Source organism: Anolis sagrei, chromosome 2, assembly GCF_037176765.1.
Source record: "Anolis sagrei isolate rAnoSag1 chromosome 2, rAnoSag1.mat, whole genome shotgun sequence".
NCBI classification, from domain to species: Eukaryota; Metazoa; Chordata; class Lepidosauria; order Squamata; family Dactyloidae; genus Anolis; species Anolis sagrei.
Window position 1 is genome coordinate 110,701,997 of NC_090022.1, and position 22,380 is coordinate 110,724,376.

Below are 22,380 nucleotides of genomic sequence, written 5' to 3' on the forward strand. Positions count from 1 at the left end.
TGCTCTTACCTTTTGCTATTCTACTCTGAGAAAGGAATTGTTCCTTTTTTAAAAAAAGATTGAAGATAGAGTGCTCCCATTGACCCATGGATAAATTGACCCAGGTTTTTTAGATTGATTTTATTAGAATTTCCTGATTAATACATGATTGTATGGGGTAGATTTTTTTTAAGGAGCCAAACTGATTAGTCAGACATAGAGATAGTCTGAGATTTTTTCTTAATATATAGTGACTGAAAGGTTGATGTGATATAGAAGTGATATAGAATTTTTGGAAATCCTTTAAAATCCATACTTTGATAGTATGAACACAGGAACATCGCCATCAGATAAAGGCAGCAGTCTCTCTTTACCAGAATTCTGTCCTTTGAGCAGTTGGCCATATTCTATAGAAACCTCACAAGCGTCATATTGCCCATCAGCTAGTATTCAGGCACATACTACCCCTAATACCTGTGATAATTCACAGCTATCATAATTACTAGTACCCATCAAGACAGTGGTTCTCAACCTGTGGGTCCCCAGATGTTTTGGTCTTCTGGGAGTTGATGGCCAAAACACCTGGGGACCCACAGGTTGAGAACCACTGCACTAAGAGTTTATCCTTCATTAGTGTGTCATTAATTAAAGTCAGCAGCCATCATTAAGTTTTTGGTAGGGAAGTATATTGTTTAATAATACACTATTTGAAGAAGTGCTTCCTTTTGTACTGAGAATTTTCACACCACAGAGCTTTATTGAGGACCTCCCTATCAATACTCTCTGCATCTTGTATAGTTGTATGTATCTACCATTCTCAAGTCCTCCCTTACTTGCGCTCTACTAGGCAAAAAGACCCCAAATATTGCAACCTTTCCTCATAGGAAAGATTACGACAGATCTTTGATTATTCTGAAAACCCTTTACTACAATATTTCAATCAATCGTATTGTTTGTTAAACAAAGACGTAAGTTATTCTGAATTTATTGAATTTCACTATGTTGGCCAAAAAAGGATGATCAATTTAGAAAAGTGTAGCAAATACATTTGCAATCTTCCATGAAATTAGAGCTTTCTACCTGAGGACAACAGATTTGTAATTTCTACCTTTTTCACTATAAAACATAGTATATGATTAACTAAAGGAGCCCCCGGTGGCACAATGGGTCAAACCCTTGTGCCGGCAGGACTGAAGACCTACAGTCGCAGTTCGAAACCAGGGAAAGTGTGGATGAGCTCCTTCTATCAGCTCCAGCTCCTCATGTGGGGACATGAAAGAAACCTCCCACAAGGATGGTAAAACATCAAAACATCCAGGCGTTCTCTGGGCAACATCCTTGCAGACAGCCAGTTATCTCACACCAGAAGTCACTTGCAGATTCTCAAGTCGCTCCTGACACACAAAAATTAACCGAAGTATGAAGTTTGTTTTCATCCCCCTCTCTTATTCTAAATGTACAATCATTTTTGAAGCAAGAATTTTCAGTGTATGTTTTCAGGCTATCATTTGTCTAGTAATTCAGGTTATATGCTACTTATTGAAACATCAAGCTGAAAAAAATTATACAGTTTGGAATGAAGAAAAAATGGCTGGTCTCATTTGTTCTTACTTTCTTGGTCTGAAGTTAAGGCTATTCCGATGCATACATATTTTGTCTCTGCTATCAATACCTATTTGAACTTTTATGAGGTATTTCTCTTTAGTCAGAAGCCAAGAAGAATGCCATAAAACAAATCTTATGATGATGGTCAAGATTGAGTATATTAGATTTTTATTCCCTCCTGTTGTATTCATGGTGAAATTTATATTTAAATGGTGGCTGAAGATAGATCACATAAAACTGTGATATAAATAGCCTGTCTCATCTTTTGCTGTAGTAAAAATTAGGTCCAGATTTTTCTCTTCAGTTCCTACTACTCCACTTCAGTGATTCTACAAATAGTTACTACAAATAAGGCACATAATCTAGGATATTCCTTTGGGTGTACTGAGGGTGGGAGGAACTTGTACATCCATTTGTTTTTGTTTTTATTTTTTGAAATAAAAAAAGAAGTATTTTATCAACATTCACAAATTCCCTTTCATATACAGGATAGAAATTGTGATTTTGTAAAAAAAAAATGCAATCATGACAAAAACAATCATGGGTATATAGCTCCTAACATTCTGATTCTGAATGTTTTCCAAGCATCAAACTTGCCATCATATTTCCTGATAACTCTTATCTTTAGCATCTATATAGCACGGGATTAAAACATACTAGAAGCAACTGTATCTATTGCATTTGTTCACTACAGATGGGAGGGAGATTTCATTTCAGGGTTTTGACTTGTTTGAAGGAGAAGTGTTGACAATGTTCTACAACTGCTTTATGTTCTGTAATGAATAAACTTGAGGTTTAAAAAATGATAATGTAGAATAAGGCAAAACCGATAGATATTCCCATCTCTAAAAAGATGCAACATAAACTGTGAGATTATGAAACAAGTTTCAGTCTTCCGTTTGCAAGGCACATTTCTTCTTCTGAATTTTGACCATCGTGGTTTCCACCCCCCAGAAGCACAAAATGTGGGGAACCTACTATGGATAGGGCAGATTCTTTTGAAGAGATGATGTAGACACATCCCTTTGGAAGTAGTATTAGACAGAAATGGGCTCTTGAACTGGTCACATTCATCTCTACAGAGTCTGCATAGCCCACTATCCTGAAAGGTTCTTTGTGTCACTCCATGTCCTCCAAGCTTTTCAAAATCTCTTGAAAAAGGCTCAGAGTAATACCAACATTTGTGATGTATATTTTCTTCTCTCCAGGAAGTATATCCCTGAAGATATACCCATCACCATGGATATATTGAAGAATAATTAACAATGGAACTAAAATTGGGTACGAAGTCAAAGAGCTGGAAAGAGCTCCCTGGAATACTTTCACCCAGTTCATATAGCTGGCAGGATTCTGGCACAGAGCATGAGTGGGTGTTTGGGGGGATTTATGTACACAGACTCAACCAACAGATGGAAATTGCTTACACATGCTGTGAGACAGGATTTGAATCACTCTGTGTTATGAGACTAAGCTAGCCACGCAATCAAGCAAATCACATACCCATACAAAGAAAAGGAGTGAAACTACCAAACTCAAGACATTTGTTATATGCTAACTAGTTGAATGTACTTATATTTATCCATATTTTGAAAAGAAGTGAACCTATATTTTATATTTATTGGATATATCAATGTGTGCAGGAGAGAGGAGAAACAATGTTGCGACCTCATCAGACAGGGCTGAATTTAGTGGCGTATACCAGTTCCACTTCCCTTTTGCCATCACTCAACTCACCAATGACCCCATCCCACGGGAAGCCTCAGCATATGCCGATCCTGAAATAGTTTAGCCACTGAGCCCCACAGGAAGTAATATTAGGTTGTGGGATGGGATCCAGCAGGCTCTGTGGCTAAATTATAGTAAAACTGGTGTATGCCGCTGAAAAAAGCCCAATCTGATGAAGTCGTAAAAGCATGAATATCAGCTGAAATAGATTAACTCCAAATCAATTTTAATATGAGCAAGCTGAAAGAGGACTGAAGTCAAATCTTTGAAGGTAGATGCACATTGCTAATACATAAATTGGGATGTAAGAGAAATAGCAATAATTGACTGAACAAAGAAATGAAAATGGATGTGTCCTCCATAGATGTGTGGAGTGAGTTTCTTCCAACACCCCCTATACATTTCATATCCACCATTTAATATTTCAAAGCAATATTTTTTAAAGATAGTGTTTTTCTAAATGCCTCATTAACTAGTGCTTACAATTTGTGATAATGGCCCATGCTAGAATGTTCCCTATTCTGATTTCCTACAGATTTTTCAGAAAAAGTATAGTGATTTGTGGGGGTGTTTTTAAAATATGTTAAATACATAACAATATGTGACTCAGCTAACACCTTGATCTGCAGTCTTCTACAATTTACATACCTGTCTGAGAGAAAGTCTAGTCAAATTCAAAAGGAATTACATTTGGAGTTTTTAAAAATGCATTGTATATGTACTTTCAAGCCATTAGACAATAAATTAAGGACATATTTAAAATGGTCCAGGCCCTCATAGGAGCAACAATAATTGCTGTATTTATCTGCTTCCTTTTGCTTCTCACTTTGAAATAAATGTGTTGTACATGGTTTCGGTAAATACGCAACTGTAATTATGTATCTTGAGATACATTCGATTACATAATGTTTAAAAAAAGATGGGCTCGATTTGAAATAACTTTATCTCTGAAACCACAAACCACCCCTGAATGACACTCTTACCCCTTGAAAAGATGGGGAACAGAGTTTCAGAGGATTACCACTAGATGCCTCTCCCAGCACTAGCCTCAGTCATTCGCGAGACAACGACCCCACAACACAAGGCCTAATGAGATATTTTCCATTTGCAGAGTTAGTTTTTATATTTGTTTCTGGCTCAAAATGGTTAGTAAAATTTGATAACTTGATAACTCATTGCCATTTGTAACTTTTAGTGTAATTGTAACATCTTGCCATTGTAAATATGCTGCTTTGAAATTAGGTTCATCATTTAGAAACACCCTGTATTTTTATATACACCTGTTTTCTGATGTGTAGCACCATTGGTTGGGAGCCCCCGCAGTGGGTTAAACTGCTGAGCTTATTAACCGAAAGGTCACAGGTTCAAATCCGGGAGTGGCTTGAGCTTCCACTGTCAGCCCCAGCTTCTGCCAACCTAGCAGTTTGAAAACATGCAAATGTGAGTCGATCAATAGGTACTGCTCCAGTGGGAAGGTAGCAGCACTCCATGCAGTCAAGCCGACCACATGACCTTGGAGGTGTCTACGGACGATGCCGGCTCTTCAGCTTAGAAATGAGGATGAACACCAAACCCGAGTCGGATACGACTGGACTTAATGTCAGGGAAAAACCTTTGCCTTTTACCTAGCACCATTGGTTATTCCAATTTCAAGTCGGTGGTGTTTCTTAATTTATTCATATTTCAAATTTCCATCAAAATACAAGTTGAAGGTGGGTGCTAAACTAACAGAACAATTAAGATGACAGGAATTCAGATTTCAGTAAGGAACAAGACTTTGTAATGGCACCTACATGTTCTATTTTTGTACATCTGAGCCTGCTGTCTGAACATATGAGCAATGCTGAGATACAGCAGTGTGGGAGAATCAGTAAATATGCTCTAATAGGCTCACTTTCCTTAAACATTTGCCAACCAAAAACAAAGATTTTTTTTTAAAAAAATTGTGTACTCTAGCTACAAAGGTAAGCTTCAGTTGCAGTTATTTAGTACCTCCCTTCCTTCAAAAGATGCCATACCATACTATGTCATAAGCAAATGAAATCAGGTGCTTTATTGCACTTTTCAATACAGCATTAATGTTTTTGATCTTGGCCATCTTCTGTTTCAAAAAACATATTTTATTTTTTAACATTATGTATTTAATGATGTATTCAACTATACTAATATTTTGATATATTAAATGGACATGTTAGTGCTCTTTTAGCTCAGACAAAAATATCTCTACTGCTGTAAGCTTCAAAATTATATTGCTTATATCACTTGTTCAGCTAATTATCTGGTACCTATGAATTCTTTACATTTGGGAGTTCCAGAATGAGAGTGCAGCTAATCAAATACCCTTAAATGAAGAATGGGTCACTTCTTCTTCTGAGACTGTTCTTCTGTTCCACTGAGCATGCAGCATTGAGAGGGATGCACAAAAAGCACTGAGCAGGAAGGGTGCACCCCGCCCCCCTAGCCAGCTGGCCGTCAATGAGGTGAAATATGTTGCTGTTGCAAATCCAAAATGAGACATTTGACTTGATGTAAGTCAACTACAAATTCCAGGGGTGCATTGTAGAAAACCATTGTAGTGATAGCGAAAGGCACAAGAACACCTTCTCCCACTGCTGAACTCATCTTGCCAGTTATACTATGTAACAAAATTTGGAAAAAATGTTCCTGTTTTGAAATATTATTACCTATTTAATTGTGTGGCACCTACCTTGAAAGTATTTGTTATACTCCAGAAACTTTGTTTTTGTGACTGCTATAAACTATGTTGAATTGCTTGAGACTCTATTGACTTCTTCACATTGGCTGCTAGATTTGTCATGTGGTCCGGCAATCACTGTCAACGATCAGGAAGTGTCAACTGTCAGGCTTCCCCCCCCCCCCCATTGCTCCAAGGCAAAACGGGAAGTCTTCCATGTTGCTGCGGTGGTGACATGCTTCACTTCACCACCCCTTTAAGCACAGAGACCTGCCAGAAGTAGTAATGCGAGCTGCTGGGCTCCATGCTTAAAGGGGTACTAAACTGGAGCATGCCATCAATTCTTCCCCCATCTGATGAGGTCATATGAGATATTAGTTGAAAAACTATAGCACAATGTGCTACAGCATGCCCCACAAAATGGTAGGTTACATACCTGTGACCATCTTTCTTCGAGTGGTGCTCTGCGAATTCACACTTGTGGAGAGACTGCGCCTGCGCGGGCTCCAACGGAAACTTCTACATTTTTAAAACTTTCAAGTTTTGGCTGTAACCCCGCCCAGCCCCGGCAGGGGATAAAAGGGCGCCCCGCGCACACCGATCCAATTCCTACGCCGCCACGGTAGCGAGAAATTGGAGGTTTGCATAGAGGGGAGGCTGGGCGGGTTAGTGTGAATTCGCAGAGCACCACTCGAAGAAAGATGGTCACAGGTATGTAACCTACCATTTTTCTTCGTGGTCTCTGCGAATGCACACTTGTGGAGACTAGCAAGCTCAGGTCCCGGAGGCGGGAAAAATGCAAACCGACTAGTCAAGTCAAGGGCCAAACAACTTTATTAAGTGCAAACAGTTTCCAAAACAAGAGATTGCAATCACTTCCGAAGAAGGGTACCGTGCATAAACTTATGGGAGTACGTGATCCCCCCGGTCACGTGAGGGTGACCAATTAACAGTGAAAGACACTCAATAAACGAGGGCATTCTTGAACAATAAGGACTGTTTCATGACCCTTGAATTACAACACATGGTGATTTCTGAAGACACTCATTGCAATGAGGGCACATTAAGTGGTTACACAAAAACATTTTTGTCAACAAGTGCAAAACACATTAGCAAGGCAAAAGGGTGTCGATATCGACACAAACAGTACCCGTGGTGAGCCCCATTAGGCCGTAGTGCAAGGTTGCCTGTGCCTCAGGCAGTAAGGCATCAAGTGTAAAGGTGCAATTACATTCACTGGCACCAGTAAACAATTAAATTCAAGTAGAACATGGTAAATAACATTCACAACAATTCACGGTACCGAAGAAAAGCTCGGTACCGACCAACACAAGAACAATTCTTTGGGTCCTATGAAGGACACGATCCCAAAATCGCCCTCCCAAAGGCCATGTCAGGTGTACACCTGGTATTCAGTCTATAATGTGAGACAAATGTCTGAGGGTTCTTCCAAATGGCCGCCTTGCAAATAGCGTCCAGGGGAATTCCCTTAAGGAAGGCTGTTGAAGCCGCCATAGCCCTGGTTGACCGAGCCCGGACAACCAAAGGGGGCTGCTGTCGAGCAAGCTGGTAACAAAGCTCGATTGCTGAGGTGATCCAATGGGACAGGCGTTGCGCCGTGACCGGCAAGCCCAACTTCTCTCGGGCATACGCCACGAACAGTCTCTGAGTCCTTCGAGACCGAGCGGTTCTTTCCCTATAAGAAAGCAAAGCCCTCCGCACATCGAGCATATGAAGCTCTTTCTCCCTCGGGGTGGAGGGGGACTGACACAACGAGGGAAGGACAATGTCTTCATTCACATGAAAGGGGGACACAACCTTGGGAAGGAAGTTCACGTCGGTACGGAGGACTGCTCTGTCCTCGTGGACCACAAAGTATGGTTCGTCCACGCGCAGTGCTGCAAGCTCCGAAGGCCTACGGGCCGAGGTGATAGCTACAAGAAATGCTACCTTCCACGACAAAAGCCGCAGGTCGATCGACGTTATCGGCTCAAAAGGCTCCCGTGCGAGTCCGGCCAGCACAAGGTCAAGGTCCCACCCTGGAGTCGGGGAGCGGACTGGGGGGTGTAGGTTGTTGAAACCCCGCAGGAAGGTCTTCACTGAGCTCTCCTTAAACAAGGAGGCCTCACCTGTTCGTTGAAGCTGCCAAGAAATGGCTGCCAAGTGGGACTTGAGCGAGGACAACGATAAACCTCATTCGGTAAGGTGTAGCAGGAACAAGAGGATCGACGGTATCGAAGGCTGTTGGTCGTCAAGGCCCTTCTCGGAGAGGAAGGCCTGGAAGCGGTTGAGGCACGCCGAGTAGCACTTTTTGGTTGCTGGCTTGTGAGCTGCCTCCAGGATCGGGAGGACTTCCGGACACAGGGACCTCAGAACTGGATCCTCCACGCCGAAAGATGCAGAGAAGCGAGGTCGGGGTGGAGAAGTTGACCGTCTTCCCGGGAGAGCAGATCCTGCCGAAGTGGAAGGCGTCTCATCCGTCCCTCGGACAGTTGGAGAAGGACCGAGAACCACGGTTGTCGTGGCCATTCTGGCGCTATCAAGATGCAGTTCGTTTGCGCCGACTGGATTCTCTCGATCACCCTCGGGATGAGCGGGAAGGGGGGGAAGAGGTAGAGCAGATGCCGCGACCAGTCGAGGAGGAACGCGTCCCCGAGACACCCCGGTACCGTGTTCGGAGCAAGCCGGGCACCGAACTGAGGAAGCTGAGCGTTTTGCGGAGACGCGAAGAGGTCTGCGATCGGGCGGCCCCAATCCCTGAAGATCTTGGCCAACTCGTCGGGGTTCAACCTCCACTCGTGAGACGTTGCCTTGGTTCTGCTGAGTGCGTCGGCCTCGACGTTGATTTCTCCCGGGAGGTGCAAGGCTGTTATCGACACCGACCTGGTCACACACCAGTCCCAGAGATCCAGCGAGAGCTTGAGAAGTTTTCTCGAGCCCGTTCCTCCCTGCTTGTTCACATAGAACATTGCCACCATGTTGTCCGTGAGGATCTGGACCGACTTCCCCGCCACCAAGAGAGCAAACGCCCTCAGGGCTTTGAAGATTGCCAGCAGTTCCAGGTAGTTTATGTGGCACTGCTTTTCCTGTGGAGACCAGAGATCGTGGACTGAGAGATCTCCTGTATGGCATCCCCATGCGAACATCGAGGCGTCTGTCGTTATTGTGACAGCCGGGGGTTCTGGGTGGAATGGAACGCCTCTGCAGACATGCTGGCGGTTCAGCCACCAACTTAGGGAGTCCTTCACCGACTTCGGTATCAGCAGGCGTTTCGTAGGAGTGTCCCGCATGGGATTGAAGTGGTCCAGGAACCATCTCTGGAGGGGACGGAAGCGGAGCCTCGCCAATGGAGTCACCATTACCGTGGAGGCCATGTGCCCGAGGAGGATCTGTATCTGCTTCGCGGGGACCACTCGGGATCGACGTACTTTGAGAGCCTCGGCACGAAGAGCCCTGAACCTCTCCTCCGGAAGGAAGACTGTCTGGGAGAGAGAATCGAACATGGCGCCGATGAACTTTATGCAGGTGGTGGGCTCGAGATGGGACTTCTCCTCGTTCAGCTGAAGGCCGAGGTCTTCGAGGAGAGAAAGCGTCTTTGCCACTTGAAGGCGCAGAAGGTCCGGGGAGCGTGCTGCCAACAACCAGTCGTCTAGGTACGGGAAAATGCGGATTTTTTCCCTCCTGAGGGCTGCGGCGACCACCGACATGCATTTGGTGAAGGTTCTCGGTGCCGTCACAAGACCGAACGGGAGGACGTCGAAGACGTACGTCTGCCCCGCTACCCTGAAGGCCAGGAAGCGCCTGTGATGCTTTCTGATGGAAATATGAAAATAAGCGTCTCGAAGATCGACGGACGCGAAGAAGTCCCCATGCCTGAGGAGCGGGAGAATGGACGATACCGTCACCATCCGAAACTTTTGAGGTTCGATGAAGGAGTTTAAGTCCCTGAGGTCGAGGATGGGGCGGAGGGAGCCGTCCGGCTTTGGGACAGTAAAGTATCTGGAGAAAAAGGCTCGATGGTTTTGAGAGTCCGGGAGAGGGGAAATTGCCCCCTTTAGAAGCAAGGTCTCGACCTCCTTCAGAATGGCTGAGGACGGTTCGGTCTCAACAATCTGTCCCGTTGGTGGGAGCTCTTCGAACTCCAATGCATAACCTTCGTCGACAATCTTTAAAACCCATGCATCTGAGGTGATATTTTCCCATGCAGGGAGAAAGTTTGTCAGGCGATCCCCGAACGGTGTCGAGCCGGATGGAAGTAAGAGGGTGGGTACCATCGGGAGGGACATGGGAACAACATCGGTAACGCAAGAGTAAACGGTATCGTCCATTAGGGCGTCAAATGCGGCGTCTGGCTTGATTGCCCCCAGAGGCCTGGCGGGGTCGGGAGCGTTGCTGCTGCTGCTGCCGTCTCTGTTGCTGTGGTTGTTGAGGATGGGTCTGCTGGGAGGCATGCAGAGGGCGGGTAGGCTGCCGGTACTGTATGGTGCGGTACGGGACCGTGTGTCGGCGCTTGTACTGGAACCATCTGGTCCTCTGCGCCTGGTTCTGATTCTCGAACCCACACTTCGAAGCCAAGGTCTTGAAGTCGTGATTTGACTTCAGCTTGTCATCCGTTCCCGCGTTAAAGAGTCCCAGGGCATCGAACGGGAGGTCCTCGATCACCTGCCTCGAGGATGTAGAGAGGCCAGAGGATCTGAGCCATGCATGTCTCCTGATTGCCACGGCGTGAGCAATCATCTTGCCCACGGTGTCTCCTGTATGTTTGGCCATCTGCATTTGGTGATGGGCTAAAGAGTTCGCCTCCTGAGCGAGGGTGGAAAGGGCAGAGCGGTCCTCTTCAGACATTCTTTGGAAGAGCGGTGCTGCCTTCTCCCAAAGAATTTGTTGGTATGCGCCCATACACGCGCCATAATTTGCCATGCGGGCCAGCAGGAGGGCACCGGAGTATAGCTTCCTGCCCACTGCATCAAATCTCTTCCCCTCACGGTCGGACGGCGCCGACGATTGCCTTCCGAACCCCTGAGCCGCTTTCACGACCACCGAGTTAGGGTCGGGATGGTGTTTCAGCCACTCCAAGCCCTCATCATCTGTTCTGTACCAAGACTCGATCTTCTTGGAGGTTGGAGGGATGGAGGAAGGGGTCTTCCAGGAGCCCTGGATCACTTCTAGGAGGTAGGGAAGGAAGGGCAGGAGAGGAGCAGGTGGAGATTCCGCTTGTACCCTTTTAAACACCGGGTCCTGTACTGCCTTGGAAGTCTGTTTGACCTCTAGGCCCAGTGCCTCAGCCATACGAGCCATTTGATCTGCAACGGCTCGGACATTGTCAGTAGGAGATGGGGGGTCAGCCTCATAGGCGTCGTGAGTAGGTGATCTCTCGATCCCGAGAGACAACACAGACCCCGAGTGTACCGATCCCGGCAACTCGCCATCCTCTTCTTCGTCATCAGCTGCCACTGACTGAGGGGGAGGGGATGAGGAGACATCTCTGCTCAGGCGTTGCAGCGGAGCCACTGGAGAGGCTTTCGAGGTTGAAGCCTGATTGGCACGGGCCAAGGCCAGTCTCATAGTCTGCCTGCCCCTTTCCGGAGTCTCCAGCACTGGAGAAGTCTCCTGTCTTGCCGTCACAGTTGTCAAGGCCGTGACCGACGGGAAAAGCTCCTGTCTGGCTGTCACATGTCGAGTTGGTGCCTCGATCACCGTGTCCACCGAAATCACCGGGGACTCGGGTTGCTCCGACGGCGGCTCTGGCAAGGGCTGCGGTTTCTGGGTAGGCTGAGGGGCCGGCTGGGGTTCAACCGGCTGCAAAGGCGACGACCTCGCCGACGAGGTGGCCGAGGAGGCAGTGGTTTGCCTTCGGGAAGAAGACGAAGACGAGGGTGGAGGCGGCATCGTCTTCCTCTTCTTTGCCGGCGGCTAAGATGTCTTCGACGCCGACTTGCCCGGGGTGGGCGGGACGGAGGAAGAGGTAGAGGCACGCCGAGACTCTTCTTGAGACCGGCGGAAGGCAATACGAACCGCCGTGGAAGATGGCGGAGTCGCCGACGTCGACCTCGTGGACCTGATCGATCTCACCGACGCCACGGAACTGGTGGAAGAGTGCCGGATGCGTACGGTCTCGGTCGTGACCGTGCAAGGAGCCTTCTGCTTCGTTGGCTTTGTAGCCTTGGAAGCTGTCGACCCCGAAACCTTGGAGGTTGTCGACATTGCTGCTCTCGGCCTCTTCTGTGCAGCCTTCTTCGCCCTTGTCTGGCGAGGCTCGGCCTCCGCCGATGCTGCCTTCGACATCGAAGCTGATGTCGAAGGCCTAGATATCGCTGTCGACGTCGACGCCGATGTCGATGCCGAGGGAACCGGAGCCAAAGTCTGCTGATACAGAAGGTATCGAAGCCGGTGGACCCGATTTTTACGGGACTGTGCCGTCAACGATTGACAATGACGGCACGAAGAAGTAATGTGTGCCTCACCGAGACACAAAAGGCAAAGAGCGTGAGTGTCCGAGTCAGGGATCTTCCTCAGACAATTCGCGCATCTTTTGAAACGAGTTGTTGACATAATCCAGTCAACAACTCGAGGAAAACTCTGACGAGAAGCTATCCAAATACTATTCACTAGAAGTACCGAAGCGAGCCGTGCGGCGGAAAAAAAGGAATTGGATCGGTGTGCGCGGGGCGCCCTTTTATCCCCTGCCGGGGCTGGGCGGGGTTACCGCCAAAACTTGAAAGTTTTAAAAATGTAGAAGTTTCCGTTGGAGCCCGCGCAGGCGCAGTCTCTCCACAAGTGTGCATTCGCAGAGACCACGAAGAAAAAACAATGTTTTGGCAGTTTAATACACTTTTTCCATGTTTTTATGATAGAACCAATTAGAAAATGGCACGAATAACACAGGAATAAACATGTTACATATGATACAGCAGCCCTTGCATATTCACTAGGATCAAGGATGGAGGACCCCACAAATGTTGGAGAAACACAAACAAAAACACTTCTTTGGGAATCTCTAGGTTCTCCAGTGTGATCCTATAATCAACTTCTGCTGGAAGTTGACCATAGAATTTCCATGAAGGACCTACAAATATCTAGAAGTGTATTTTCTAAAAATCTCTAGATCTTCCAGTGTAACTCTATTGTCAACTTTCACAGGAAGTTGACCATAGAGTCAACCTGGAAGACTTAGAGATTCCAAGAGAAACATATTAATCAAAACAATAAATAATCACATTAGCAAAAGTTAAAACCCACAAATTAGTAGGGACAACTATATTGTGAGTCAGGAATCCAGGACACAATTGTCAACTGTTGATTATCCAGTGAAGAAGCTCTATAAGGAGGTTGTGAAATCTCTTTAGTTCTGCTGAGGTCTGTGAAGCCCCTGAGGATGAGGACAAGGATTTTCTGGTTGAACCTGGTGTTTCTGTGGTGGAAAGCAAAAATGTTTTTCAAGACAATGGGAATGTTTTGTGTAGATCTGTTGTCAGGGAAACAGACAGTGATTTTCATGAGAATCGGCCAAGGATTGACTCTGAAAGGAATGTGGAGGAGGCAAGACGGTTACAGATAACCCAGTGTTTACAGATCCAAAGGGATAGTATGAAACAGAGACAAATCTGGTGCTCCCAGAGACTGCAAGATAAACAAAGAGAATGCAGGTGTGAGGAAGAGTGATGTCATGGGCAAGGGGGATTATTCTTAAGGAATTGGAATCAATGTTCGGTGCAGAAATCAACATTGGATTTTCATGTGTCAAGTTGCCTGTCTTGGGAGTTCCAAGTTAGGAGTTTTGTTCTTGGGTCTGTATCTTGTTTTCCTGTTTAAGTTCCATGCCTCCTGTTTGGATTACAAATCTTGTTTCAAATTTCAAGTCTTTGGGATTATAGTCAAGTTCAAGTATTAAACTTTTGGATTATGGTCATGCTTTCAAGCTTTTAGATATAATTCTAGTTTAAGTGTAACAACCCTTGGATTACAGTTTCTTGCCTTTGCCTTAAGTGATTTTGGAATTCCTATTCCGAGTTGGTCATTGCTTTTTGTTAAGCTTCTGGAAATCTAGCTCATGGATGTATTTTGAAACTGTTTTTAAATTAGATACACTTTTCTTAATAAACTTAGTATTCTTGTTCATCTGTGTGGTGTTTGGGTGAAAGAGGGATCAAGTAGGCCACTGGGTTGCAACAAGTTCTTCACTGTGATGCCTCAACAAACAAGTGAAGATTAAATCTAAGAAGGGCTCATCTAGCAATAAATGAATGCTCAAATGCTTCATAAGGACCAGGATTGTGTATAAAATCTTTGCTGGTTCATTCATCTCATCTGGATTGAAACTGAGAAAACAAGGCACAGTGTGGACATATGCAGATAGTTATGGGTTGGTACACAAGTATACTTTACGGAATTATGTTCCTGGTTACATGACATGTCTGTAAAGTCATCAGTCTTGGCTTCCAGCTTCCTGCCTTTATGGAGGGTGTATCAACATGGGATATATGTAACACTGGCCTTTAACCAGTCATTATTAAATTGCTATAATATGTATATTGAGGGCAAATCAATCTGCATGAAAATTGGCTAAAATCAGTTGAATAAATATTACTTTTTTCCTACTCAGGTTCATTATGATACATTTGAGAGTTGTGTTTTAGCTGAATTACTCTTTCCAAAAATCTGTCAGAACATTATTGTGCCCTGATGCATGCTGTCATCATATCAGTCAGTAGTTTTCGCGCTTGCCTAAAATAATTCAGTTCTGGGCATCAACCCAAAACTAAAATTTTTGGATCAAACACAACTATTTCTTCAGCGACCTTCACACTTGATTTCAAAAAGATTTCAGCCCACAGCATTTTCCCACAATGTATTAAGTAATGGTTATGCTGTACCTTTCTAAAATTCCTGCAATAAGTATATATACAACATGTTTTTTAAAGAATTTATATGCTGAATACCATTTACAGATTACTTCATCCATTCACAAGAACGTGAAAATTGCCTCAGTGGAGGAAATCAGCTGATATTTTAGATCAGCAGTTTTCAAGAATAGCTAGTCCTGGAAATCTCATACATATTATAAGGATGTAAAGTGTCCATTATTTTCCCTTTCAAGTGCAAGAATAATGAATTTATAACACTTACACCCCTCTGGATTTGCCTATTTTTCAGAGTTTTAGCATTTCAGTACTTGCTAATACAAAATGTGTTTGCACTAATAATACTCATGCAGCCTTTCTGGAGGGGGGATATTATTTTATTTTTAAGTCATTAATTTCTGCACAAAAAGTTGGGTACAGCTGACACTTATGGTATGATTCAACAAGAATTAAACGTATTTGAGGCATCTCCAATTATTTCAATACTACTTTATACAGTTATAATCCATAAATGCTAAATGTGAACTAGCTTTTTATTGCCACAGTAAATAATTTCCTATATATGCTAGCTTTTAAGTGTGTTACTAAGCACCCTCCTCCCTTATACAGATATATCTACACTGTTGAATTAATACAGTTTGGCACCACTTTAGCTCCCATGGCTCAATGTTGATGCTTCGCCAAATTCCAGGATTCCATTGTGTTGAGCCATGGCAGTTAAACTGCTGTCAAACTACATTAATTCCACAGTGTAAATGCATTCTATGTGTATAACAAGACACTCATACACCCAAGCAACCCACGCTTTGAACTTTTACCAGGAATTAAATTATACAGTGGCTAAAAACTAAAGTGGGAAAATGAATTATTATAGTGCTTAAGGTTTTTCTAGTGAAGTTGAATTCAGGCAGATTGAAAAGTCCCAGATTTTGTTCCTGTTGTTTCCAAATTTATACTGGGTGAAAATAAACCAGCATGGGAAGCTGGTATAAAACATCTCCAATCATACCAGGAGCTGACAGAAAACATTCTGGGATAAACAAAACAAATATGGATCTCCAAAATAAAATCAGAAAAATAGGAACAAAATCTAGAACTTTCTAGTCTTTTAAATCAGACTAGATATGCCCACACTGAATTATATTTAGTAGCTTAAATGTTAAGCCAAACTCATTGACTAAATGGCACCTGATATGCGAACACTTGATGATCCAACAGATTTACCCAGTTGGAACTAACAAGTTTATTTAAGCTAATATGCTTGCCCTGTTGCTGCATCATTTCCTCCTTATAGGAACAAGGGCATTCTCAAAGTAGAAAAACGATTCATGTGAAAATACATATTAAAACAATAACTTATCTTGTCTAAAACTAAAAGACTTGAAAGATGCAGAAAAGTATACATGGTAGCAGTCTTGTAGGGACTAGAAGTCAATACCATTGCTTTCCCTCTATAGCAATCTCATATTAATAAGTCCCCAAACACATCATCAAAACCTCTTTCTAATAGCATTAATCACTTTCCCCCAAGTACTTCATAACACCGTTTTAAGTTATGGGAGTCTTGAAGACACATTCTGAATGTGCACACATCCTTTGGTTTCAAGGGATCATCTACACATTCTAGAATAGCCCATTATAATGAAATGCACCACAAAGAAAGAGAGATCAAGCCAAAAAATCACTCTCTCACACACACACTTACCTTTTAGCAGGAGCCCCTGGTGGCACAAAAGATTAAACCCTTGTGATGGCAGGACTGCTGACCGAAAGGTCAGTGGTTCGAACCCGGGGAGCGGGATGAGCTCCCATCTGTCAGCTCCAGCTTCCCATGTGGGGTCATGAGATAAGCCTCCCATAGGATGGTAAAACATCTGGGTGTCTCCTGGGCAACGTCCTTGCAGATGGCCAATTCTCTCACACCAGAAGTGACTTGTAGTTTCTCAAGTTACTCCTGACACCAAAAAAAAAAAAGCCTTTTAGCACTGTCAGAGTTAGAACTGGAAAAAGCCCTTGTATCTGTAATGAATGTGTAGAAAGGGCAATTTCGGTTGGTGTTACTTTATTGTATGATAAGCAAAGCCTCTGGTATTTTCCCTTCTATATGACCATTGAAGGTAGAGGAACCTCTCCAGTTCCCAATCTAGTAACGTTATCACCATCCATCGTCAATAGGAACACTATCCATGAGACTGGTACCTGTGGTTTCTAGGGCTGGGTAACCACGGAAAAATTTGTTTCTAAGCTCAATTCGTTTTTAGGGGGTTTTTGCATTTCGTTTTTTAAAAGAATTCCGAAATTTTTCTTTAAAAAAGTTCGAAATATATGAAATTTTGTAAATTACGAAACAATTACGAAACAATTACGAATCGATTCGTTAATGGCGGACGCGATTGCGCAATATGCAAAAAAAAAAACCCTCCAAATGGGACAGGGGGAACTTCTGAAGCTTCCCTCTCCCTCTGTTGTTGACTGTTGGTGTGATAATTTATTTTTTATCACTGATAAAACAAACAACAACCCTAAAACTTGCACCAGACATATGGAAATAATAACAAAACAATTTCGAAACGATTTCGAAACGATTTCGAACCAATTAAGAAACAATTACGAAATAAATTAAAAAATTCGTTTCGATTTTTAGTTGCTCCTGCATGGCTCAATATCGGATCGTAAGCTAATTTAAATACGAATCAATAACGAATTACGAAATTAACGAACGAAACCGCCCAGCCCTTGTGGTTTCATTTATCCATAGCCTATAGAATATTACTCTATTTCTTTTCTAACCGGATTCTTTGGTATTCTTGGGTCAAAAGTCTTGGACTTTATTAGCAAAGAATCGTGATTGTCAAATATTGCATGATCTCTGTTGGCCATCTGCAACCTGCCTGTGACAAAGCTCTCTCCAAGCTGCTGATTGGCCATGGTGATCAATGCCGTAGTTACATCCAGGTTGGATGACAGTGCACACCATAGGTTACCTGGAGCTGTTCGGAGTTTAAATTTATATGCTATTGGTTTTATTGTATTGTACTGTGTGTTTATTTTATGTGTTGTTTTAAGCACATTGTGCCATATGTAAGCTGCCCAAGTCCGTTCAGGGAGATGGGGGGGGGGGGTACAAAATAAAGTTGTTATTGTTGTTATTGTTACTATTATTACACCAATCAATAGCCCTGATTGTCTTACAATCCTGCAACCTAACTGATGCAATGATCCTAGGTGTGTGCTGGTCATGTCAGGGGTCAGGATTATTCTTTTCACCCATTCTTCTCTGACTGACAAAGAACTTTTAAAAAACACAACAAAATTGCAATTTTTTTAAAAAAAATAATAAAGGGAATGGGGACACCACAAGGCACCCTGCACATCTTCCCTTTCGCCAGCAACTGCTGGAGAAATCGCACAGTCTCAGGGACCATGCGAAGAGGTCTTTAGTCTGAGGATTCATCTATACTGTAGAAGTAATGCAGTTTGACATCAGGAATCTCCCTTTAAGCCAAGGAAGACAAAATGGATTTCTGGGAGTTGTAGGCCAAAACACCTGGGGACCCACAGGTTGAGAACCACTGCTCTAAAGGAATGTCAGGTGCTTTATTTGATAATAAGGGGCTGACAAAAGAACCTCTGAGTATTTGTTTCCAAAAAACCCCTATGAAATTCATGAGGTCGCTTTAGTCAACAAGTGACTTGAAGGCATACACACACACACACTCAATGCACAAATGGCACAGGGCAAGTGTTAAGCCTAACAGCACTAGAGCCTGATTCAAATATTCCACTCTTGCTTACACCATACAAACATTTGAAATATAATTAAGCTATGATAAAAATTAAAAACAGTTAAAGGCATAATGATTAAAAAGAATAATTAAGTAGCAGAACACACAAAACTTTTAACCCAAGGAGTCAGAACTGAATCAAAACCAGCTGAATCAAAAAGGTCTTCAACTACCTACAAAAGGATAGCAAGGAGTCTATCTAACCAAGTGGTTCTCAACCTGGGGTCTCCAGATGTTTTTGGCTATCAACTCCTAGAAATCCTAACAGTTACTAAACTGGCTGGGATTTCTGGGAGTTGTAGTCCAAAAACATCTGGGGACCCCAGGTTGAGAACTATTAATCTCTCTAGGTTTTGGACTGCAACTTCCATCATTTGCAACAATTGACTATGCTGGCTAGAGCTAAGAGAAATTGAAGTACAGGGACATTTGGGAAGTAGGCACATACTCCTCAGTTCAGATGCTGAAGAAGCAATTTAATCTAGGTAGGACTGGGTGACTTTTTAGTTCATTTCAAAATATGGCCTGGTTAAAAATTAGTTGCTGATCAAAGCATTAAAGCAGGCAGTTTTAGCATTTCCAAAAGCTGCTGAAGAACAGAAACATCCAGGTGCTTTCTGCTGTTGGATTGTCTTGATTTATTTTTTGTCAAATGAAACTAGAGGAACAAAGCTAAAGATTTCAAAGCAGCAAGCAATATACAAAAGATGTCCCACCCAAAAAAAATAGCTTGCCAATATTAAATGCAGGAATATGTTCTAAGAACAGCTGATATTTAAGAATACTAGAGAAAATCTTGAATATTGGCAGACCCTGCCACTGAAAGCCTTTAATATTAGATGTGCTTTATTAAATGCAGTATTTTCCTCCATATCATACAATTTGCAGCAGCGACTGTCAACTTTTGATGCTCCAGATGTTTGGACTTCAACTCCAACTTTCCTTTGTCATCGGCCACACTAGCTCCCACTCCTGGGGTTAAAATCCAAAATATCTAGATCAAAGGCTAAAAACTACTTCTCTGAGGGTATCCAGTGTAAAGAACATTTGACAGGCTCCCTTTAAAGTGAGATTTTTCAACTGCAGTATTCGTTGCAGCTATTCAATGCTATTCAGTTCAATATTAACTTCTGCCACATGTGTTGTGTAAGTAGAAGAGTGGAGGTATGTGGCTGAAATGGGTGTAGTAAGGGATTATATCATTTTTAATTACTTTTTTATTCTGATCTTGCTCTTGATTTAGGGAAAATCTTGCTTTATTCATTAAGCCACCCCCTCCTCAATATTATGCCTTCCAATTCTAATCAATTCCCAATGGCCATGCTGGTTGGGTATTATGGTGATTGCAGTCCAATACATGTAGAAAATACAAGGTTGACTAAGGCCACACTACAACACTACCAGAAAATCTGGGGATGTTTCCATATGATAGTGTTTGCAAATAGCAGGCATGTTAAATCAGTACACATGTCACACGCCTACAGGAACTATATGCTGGTTGCTGCTGGTCCACATGGACTCACAGGAACAGAATAAGTGCTGCATAGAACCTCTTTTTACCCACTTCCATTTTTAGTACTATGCATCTGCCGAGGAAAATTGTTACCTCTGCTACCAAGCACAATTCAAAGTGCTGGTTTTAACCTTTAAAGCCCTAAACAGTTCTGGCCCAGGCTACCTGTCCGAACATATCTCCTGTTACAAACCATCATGAAGTTTAAGATCATCTGGAGAGGCCCTGCTCTCAATCCCACAGCTGTCGCAAATGCGGTTGGTGGGGATGAGAGACAGGCCTTCTCGGCAGTGCCCCCCTCCACCTGTGTAATTCCCTCCCCAGGGACATCAGATTGGCCACCTCCCTCCTATCCTTTAGAAGGAAACTCAAGACTTGCTTGTGGGAGCAAGTGTTTGATCGCTGAATAATGGCAAGTGAAAAGAAGACATAAGTAATTTGAAGTTACAATGAACTGACCCAGACTTTGGTTTTAACTAGCATGTTTTAACAACTGTGTATTCAATGTTTTAATGAATTTGTTAAATATTTTTATGATTGTGATGGCACTAAATGGTGCTTGCTGTGAGGCTGCCCTGAGTCCCCCCTCGGGGGTGAGAAGGGCGGAGTACAAGTATATGAAATAAAATAATAATAAATTACCTGGATGGAACTTTATTTCCCTTTAGATTGTACCGATTGAGGTTGCTTAGCTAAATCACTGAGGTAGCTTCCCAACTTGATGTGAAAACTGTGTTTTCAGCAACAGTTTTCAGTATTCTTGGTCCTTGACCATCCTGGCTGGGGCTGATGAGAGTTGACATTCAAAATATCTGGAAGTCAGCAAGTTGAAGAAGATTGCTGTCAGGACAGATACTATTTTTTCTCTTTTATTTAAAATCTAACGTGCATATGTTCATTCTTAGGGCCACCTTAGACATGGTACCATTATAGGTACCATTATTTAAAAGTTTTGTTTTCAAAGGGAACCTAGTTTAGATTGGGCGTATAACAGGAGTAGGGAAAGGTCTTCTCCACTACCCCGTTGTGTCATCTAAATTGGTGGTCCTGAAACTGTTTTTAGCAAATGAAAATTTCATTGCAAATTCCAATCTTGCATCTTCTGTATAACGCTAATTTATGCAGGTACGTGACTAAATATAGTGCTGCAGTATTGGTACTACTCCAAAGTTCACACTCAGGACCTCATCACATTGAGATCTATATGGCAGGCAATAGAGAGGGGATTCACCATATAGTGTAGCAAATCTGGCAGAAAGCATGGGGAATCTGTTGTCCTGCATCACCCACATCACCTCTTACATATCCCATTTTGGGGGGGGGGAGCATCAACACCCAGCTTCCTCCCATGCTTACCTCATTCTTCTCAATGAGAACACGTTCTCATTTCTTCCTCTTACGATGATCACACCACAGTTGAGAGACTGAGCCCTGCTGGAATTAGATGTACATTATTTCATGGGATCCATCAAGATCCATCCCTCAACTGTGGTGAAAGTGTTATAAATTTACCCAAGTAATGAGGTTGTTACTCTCTCAAAAGTGAACAGCTGGCATTATAACAAGTCACCTCAAGGATTCCCACTCACTGGATCATCACCTTATTGTGGATTGTATTTTTGCTTACACACCTGCCCTGACCTGCAGATAAATTTTTGACGCTTTCCCGTGAATACTCCATGCAAATAATAAGAGATGACTGGATAATTAGGAGGCAGCCTTTCTAAAGGTGACACCCCAATCACGGATTATTCTCCCTAGAAAGATTAGCCTAGCACATATGTCATTTTCTTTCCAGGGCCAATTGAGGTCATTTTTATTCTTTCTGGTCTCTTAGGCATTCATTAAAAATGCCTCTGCATTTTAAATGTTGCACTTCTGCTCTTTTCATGTGCTTTTTACTCAAGTTTTATTCCTTCATCTATTTTCAACTTTTTAGTATTTAGATTATATTTGATTGCAGTTTTATATCACTTTTTTCAAGTTCCTCAGAGAACCTTTGCTATAGAGAGATAACGTATGACCCCTTTATCTGTGGGACCAGTAGTCATAGTTTCACTTTCCCATATCAGACAAAATATGTCCTCCCCATGGATACTCTAGGTCTTCCAAATGATTCTATGGTATGCTCAGGTCAGAAGTTACCATAATGTTGCACTGCAAGACCAAGCAAATTCCTAGAGCGCAACTTCTGAAGAAAGTCATTCATTTAAGAAG